The following is a 7,327-nucleotide window of genomic DNA, read 5'->3' as shown; positions in this document are numbered from 1 at the left end:
AACATGCCATGCTCTTTCTTTCTTCATCATAATTGACAGATTGTCCTCTGCATTCATTGTACTGATGATTAAAGGAAGATTCCAAATATCTTTTTATATTGATCATTTATGATATTCCACCAAAGAGTTATTCCATAAGTCTAAGAATTTAAATCTTCCTTAAGCACTAAGTTCAAGTAGGCAATGGCCATTTTTAGATCTAATCCTTTCCATCTTAGAATCATTGCAAAATTAAAAGTAAACTGGTAAAAATCCTTAAATCATCCTGGTTCTTTCAATTCTTTTTCCATCTTGGGTATCTGGGCCCTTAGGTTTCAATGTCATACCATCCATGAATTCTTGTTTGGGAAACTTACACTGTGTTGCTGCTCTGAACTTCCATGTAACAATCAATACAAAAATGCTGGCTGGCTCTAGTGCTAGGTCATCATAGGACTATTGTATATCATCTATTCCAATTTTGTTTTCATCTTGAGAAACCTTGTATCTATTGTATTGTTATTATAACTTCTTCCTGTTCAAGGATGCTTTTACACTCTCTCATATATAAAGTTCAGGATTTCGGAAAAAATTGTCTGTTGCAACAACTAATTTCCAGTCATTTTGAGACAGAAAACTTTATGGCTGTTTTTTTACTAGACTGTATGAAGATCATATACTGACAAATTTTATCCTTCTGCAATGATTTCAACTTGCTCTTGTTGTTCTCCTAGCTTTTCCTCTCCTCCTCTGCCTCTACAGTTAATCAGTTCCAGGAGTGTTTTGTTGTTGTTGTTGATTGTTTCAGATTTTCGACATGTATGATCATGTCATCTGTGAACAAGGATAATTTTATTTCTTCCTTCCAATCTCTATGCCTTTATTTCCTTTTCTCGTCTTATTGCATTATTTTAACTTCTAGTAAAAAGTTGAAAGGGAATGGTGAGAGGAGATATCCTTGCCTTTTTCCTGATCTTTGTAGGAATGTTTTGAGTTCCTCAAAATTAAATATAATGTTAGCTATATATTTTTTGTAGATATTCTTTATGAACTGGAGGAAGTTTCCCTCTATTCCTAGTTTACTGAGAGTTTTATCATGAATGAATGTCAGATTTTGTCAAATGCTTTCTCTGCACCTATTATCATGGTCATGTGATTTTTCTTTTAACCTGTTGATGTGTTGGATTATATTGATTGATTTTCAAATTTTGAATCAGCTTCCATGCCTGAGATAAATTCGACTTGATCATAGTATATAATTTTTAAAATACATTGTCAAATTCAACTTGTGAATATTTTATTGAGGAATTTTGCATTTGAGTTAATGAGAGATCTTGGTCTTTAGTTTTCTTTTCTTGTAATATTTTTGTCTGGTTTTGGTATTAGGGTGATACTGACCTTTTACAGTAAGTTAGAAAGTATTCCCTCTGCTTATACCCTCTCAAAAAGATTGTAAGGAATTGATATCATTTCTTCCTTAAATGTTTGGTAGATCTCGCCAGTGACCTGTTTGAAAGGTTATTACTTCCATTTATTTAATAGATATAGGCCTATTTGGACAATATATTTCTTTTTGTGTGACTTTTGATAGATTGTGTCTTTCAAGGACTGGTCCATTCCATCCAGGTTATCAATTTGTAAATACAGATTTTTTTCATAACATTCCTTTATTATCCTTCTAATGTCCACAGGATCTGCTGTTATGTCCCTTATTTCATCTCTGGTGTTAGTAATTTGTATCCTCTCTTTTAGAAAAAAGAGAGTTGGCCTGGCTAGAGGTTTATTAATTTTACTAGTCTTTTCAAATAACCAGCTTTTGGTTTTGTTAATTTTTTCTACTGATTTCCTGTTTTCAATTTCATTGATTTCTGCTTTGATCCTTATTATTTCTTTTCTTATGCTTACTTTGTCTTTAATTTGCCCTTCTTTTTCTAGTAACCTAAGATGAAAGCTTAGATTATTGATTTTGGATCTTCCTTCTTTTCTAGCATACGCATTCAATGTTATAAGTTTCCTTCTAAGTACTGCTTTCACTGCATCCTACAAATTCTTTTAAGTTGTTTCCATTTTCATTTAGTTTAAAATATCTTAAGATTTCTTTTTCTTTGACTCATGCATTATTTAGAAATGTGCTGTTTGATCTACATGTATTTCAGGATTTTCCAGTTACTTTCTGTTATTGATTTCTAGTTTAATTCCACTGTGGTCTGAGATCAGATGTTGTGATTTCTGTTCTTTCAGATTTGTTAAGGGGTGTATTATGGCCCGGAATGTGGTCTGTTTTGGTGAATGTTCCATTTAAGGTTGAAAAGAATGTGCATTTTCTGTTGTTAGATGAAGTAGTCTATAGATGTCACTTATATTCAGTTGATTGTAGGTGTTGTTGAGTTCCTCATGTTCTTACTGATTTTCTGTTTGGTGGATCTCTCCATTTATGATAGATGAGTTTCCAAGTCTCCAACTATGATCATAGATTCAACTACTTATTGTTGTAATTCTATTAGTTGTTATCTCACATAGTTTGACAGTCTGTTGTTAGGTACATATATCTAAAGGATTGTTATGTCTTTTTAGAGACTTGACCTTTTTATTATTATTTGTCCCTCATAACTTTCCTTGATTTGAAGGCTGCTCTGTCTGAAATTAATGTAACTACTCCTCCTTTCTTTTGATTACTGTTATCATAGTATATTTTTCTCTAGCCACCTATTTCACAACATATGTGTCTTTTTTTAAAAAGATTTTATTCATTTATTTATTTATTTATTTGACAGACAGAGATCACAAGTAGGCAGAGAGGCAGGCAGAGAGAGAGAGGAGGAAGCAGGCTCCCTGCTGAGCAGAGAGCCCAACATATGTGTCTTTAAAGTGGGTTTCTGGTAGACAACATATTGTTGTATTTTATGTTTTATTTGTTTGTTTTAATTCTAGTATAGTTAACATACAGTGTTATATTTCAGGTGTGCAATATAGTGATTCAACAATTGCATGCATCACCCAGTGTTCATCACGATGAGTGCACTCCTTAATCCCCATCACCTACTTAATCCATCTTCCCACCCACCTCCTCTCAGCTAACCATCAGTTAGTTCTCAATAGTTAAGAGTCTGTTTCTTGGCTTGTTTCTCTCTTTTCCTTTTCTTGTTTGTTTTGTTTCTTAAAGTGTGCATATGGATGAAATCACATGGTATTTGACTTTCTAGTTGGGTCTTATGTTTTGATCTACTCTGATAATCTCTGTATTTTAATTGGTTTAGTTAGACCATTGACATTCAAAGTGATTATTGAAACAATTGGATTAATATGTACCATATTTATTATTATTTTATTTTTGTTGTCCTTTCTCTTATTTTTCTCTTCCATTCTTTTTCTGTCTTTTGCATCTTTAATTGATTATTTAATGATTCCATTTTCTCTCTTTTCTTAACATACACATTATACTATCTTTGTTTAACCCTTTTTAGTGTCTGTCGTAGAACTTGCAATATACAATTACAACAAATTTAAGGCCACTTTCTAGTAAAACTATTCCATTTCACAAGTAGTGTGAGTTCTTTCTAATAACAAAATAATACTAAACCCTACCTCCCATACTTTTTATTAACATATATATTATATATACACAAGCATATATAAATACATTGTTACCATTATTATTTTGAACAAACTGTTATCTGTTAGTTCAATTAAGATTCAGAAAAACAGAAGTTTTTCTTTTACCTGCAGTTATTTTTTTCTCAATACTCTTCTTTATGTTATGTAGATGTGAGTTTATGACTATATTATTTTCCTTCTCTCTAAAGAAATTCTTTTAACATTTTGTGCAAGGCAGATTCACGGGCCAGAAATTTCCTCAATTTTTGTGTGAGGAGGTCTTTTTTTTTTTTTAAGATTTTATTTATTTGACAGAGAGAGAGAAATCACAAGTAGGCAGAGAGGCAGGCAGAGAGAGAGAGGGGAGGAAGCAGGCCTCCTGCGGAGCAGAGAGCCCGATGCGGGGCTCGATCCCAGGACCCTGGGATCATGACCCAAGCTGAAGGCAGAGGCCTCAACCCACTGAGCCACCCAGGCGCCCCTGTGTGAGGAAGTCTTTATTACTTTTTCACTTTTGAAGGATAATTTTCCAGGATACAGAGACCTAGGTTGAGAGTCTTCTTCTCAACACTTCTAATATTTCACTCTATGTTCTTCTTGCTTACATGTTTCTGAGAAGTCAGATGTAATTCTTATCTTTGTTATTTTATAGAAAAATCTTTTTTTTTTTTTTCTTTTTGGTCTGGCTGCTTTCAGGCTTTTTTTCTTTATCTTTGATTTTATGTAATTTGAAAATGACATGCCTATTAGCAGGCTTTTTTTTTTTTTTTTTTTTTTTGCAGTTATTCTGCTTGAGGCTCTCTAAGATTCCTAGATCTGTGGTTTGGTATTTGACATTAATTTGGGAAAACCCTCATTTTTGTTTCAAATATTGTTTCCATTTCTTTCTTCCTTCTCATTCTGGTATTCTCATTATGTGTATCTTATACTTATTCTATTTGTCCCAAAGTCTTTGGATATACTGTTTTGTTTTTCTCAGTACTTGTTCTTTTTTTTGTGGTTTCTACTGATATATGCTCTAGCTCAGAAATTCTTCCCTCCACTGTGTCTAGTGTACTAACAAGCCCATTAAAGGCATTCTTCATTGCTGTTAGTGTGTTTTATCTCTAGCATTTGTTTTAGGTTCTTCCTTATGATTTCCACCTCTGCTTTCAATGTTCAGCTGTTCTAGTGTGTTGTCTACTTTGTCCATTAGAGCCCTTAGCATGTTAATCATAGTTGTTTTGAATTTTTGGTTTGATAATTCCAACATTACCACCATGTCTCATTCTGAAGCTAGCTAGCTCTATCTCTTCATCTTGTAGAATTGTTGGTTTGAAGCTAGCTCTATCTCTTCATATTGTAGGATTGTTGGTTTCTTGTTTCTGTTTTTGCCTTTTTATATGCCTTGTAATCCTCCCCGCCACCCCATCCCCCAGAATAGCCAGACAGGATATACCAGGTAAAAGAAAGAGGAATGGCTGTAAATAGGCCTTTAGTAATGTGGTGGTGAGGTGTAGGGAGAGGGAAAATGTTCTATAGTCCTATGATTAGGTCTCAGTCTTTTAGTGAGACTGTGCCTCTGGACTGTTGACTTCACAAGTGTGTAGTTCTTTATCTTCCCCCTTATGTAGGACAGGATGACTAGGATGTGCTGGAGTTGGATATTACTCTTTTTCTGCTTGGAAAGCTAGAGCTTGCTGGAGCTGGATATGTCCCTTCCCAGGTCATTTAGACTCTGAAAATACCCTTAGAATGTGGTTGTCTGATGGTGCAGAGCCTTTCCATTACAATGTGGACAAGTTTGAGAGTTTGAAAACTTGGAGGAACACAGTCATGGGGGGTCCTCCTTAATTGTGTGAAATTTAGCTCCAGGATTTCTTCCACACTGAAATAAAAATGTACTACTGCAATGACACAACCACACATTCACTAAGGAAGCAGAATCCCATGTTCTTCCTGTTTTCCATCTGATTACTCGTGCTTTTCAGATGTGGTTGGGAATCGAAGGCTAGAGTTTCTGGAGCCCACCTTTCCCTCTGTTTGGATAATTGGGATAATATTTGTTCTGCTACCAGGCTTTTAGCCCATCTCCTGTTTGCCAGAATTCTCCTCAAGGATCAAGGACAACGTGTTGTTTATAACTTCAAAAAGTTCTCAAAAATGCAGAGTAAAACCACAATGAAGTGTCACTTCATACCCACTAAGATAGCTATAATTTTTTAAAAGCAAATGAAGTGTTGGCAAAGTTGTGGAGAAGTTGGAACATTTGGGCACTGCTGGCAAGAATGTAAACTGATGCAGTCACTGTGGAAAACAGTTTGACAGTTCCTCATAAAGTTAAACATAGAGTTACTATATGACCCAGCAATTCCACTTCTTGGTATAGACCCAAGAGAACTGAAAACAGATATTGAAACATGTGCATGCACCTTCATGCTCATAGCAGCTCTAATCACAGTAGCCAAAAGTAATAGATAACCCAAAGGTCCATCCATGGGTGAATGAATAAACAAACTGTGGTTAGATACATTTGATGGAATGTTATTCAGCCATTAAAAAGGAGGAAGCACAGATACACTCTACAGTGTAGATAAACTTAGAAAACATGCTGAATGAAAGCATACGTGAAAGGGGCCAGACAAAAGATTACATATCCTATTCATGGATTGATTCCATTTATATAAAATGTTCAGAATAAGTAAATCCATAGAGACACGAGAGCAGGTGGAGGGTTACCAGGGGCTGGGAGGATGGGGGAATGGAGAATTCAAGCAATTGTTTAATAGGTGTAGGGTTTTTTATAGGGTGATGAACATATTCTGAAATTAGATAGAGGTAATGGTTGCATAACATTGTAAATGTATAAACACCACTGAATTGGTCACTTTAAAATGGTTAATTTTTGTTATGTAAATTTCTCCTAAATTTTAAAGTTTCAGGAATGAATTGAGTCTGGAGACCCAAGGTCATCTGGAACCTCTAGGTGTTCTTTTACCATCTTTTCCTCTCTTGAGCAATTGATTGGGTGCTTGATTAGACTCATTGATTGGTGTTTTTCCAATACGTCCTTGTTTATCAGTTTCAGGATGCTGTGGAGAGAGGTCACTGTATCTCTATTTTAAATTTCATGGTTTCTAGAGGAGCAATCATTGCCAGTCCATCCTGCAGATGGAGAAGACAGAATTTGCCCAAGACTGCTTCTCAGGGTAACAGTGGGGCTGGATGTCAGCTTGCCCAACCCTGCTGACTTGTTAGGACCACTCTGCTTTGTTCCCAGCAGCTATAATGTGAAGAACAGAGAGCATGCAACAGTCCAAGAAAGCCACACTCCTATCCAGCAGGGAGACTGAGCTGAGGACAGTCGGCTAGAATTGAGGGGTGATGCTGTTTCAGCAAGAATTCTTGCCTTCTTGATACTGCCCAGTTTGCCCAGACACTCCTGGCCCACTTCCCCACTCTGCTAATATCTTTTTCTTTTTCTTTTTTTAATTTAAATTTGATTAACCAACATATACTACATCATTAGTTTCAGGTGTAGTGTTCAATAATTCATCATTTGTGTATGAGATCCCGTGCTCATTTTTTCTAAAACTATTTTCCTTTGCTTTCAAATGAGTGGCTGCCCATGGCACTGTGACCCTGCTCCCGTCAGGGGTGGGCAGCTGACCCTGGTTGGGACAACTCATCACCTTTCTGAGGAGGTTGGAACTGGAACTTAGACCCCTCTGGGATGTGGGCCCTAACATGTGAAATTCATAAGCTACAGGAAGTT

The 7,327-nt window shown here is 35.7% G+C and overlaps 1 pseudogene across 1 annotated transcript in view; it reads right to left on the bottom strand.

Moving 5' to 3' along the window:
• The window catches only part of LOC309866664 (DCN1-like protein 1 pseudogene), a 24,922-nt pseudogene extending 24,267 nt beyond the window's left edge, over positions 1-655 (bottom strand). The window contains exon 1 of the transcript in view: positions 4-655. The product of the transcript in view is annotated as a DCN1-like protein 1 pseudogene (transcript). The remainder of the gene's footprint in view (positions 1-3) is intronic.
• Positions 656-7,327: the final 6,672 nt, after the last annotated feature.

The sequence above is a fragment of the Mustela nivalis genome (genome assembly GCF_964662115.1).
Source record: "Mustela nivalis genome assembly, chromosome: 6".
Taxonomy (NCBI): Eukaryota; Metazoa; Chordata; class Mammalia; order Carnivora; family Mustelidae; genus Mustela; species Mustela nivalis.
This window is presented reverse-complemented; position numbering and strand designations above follow the sequence as displayed.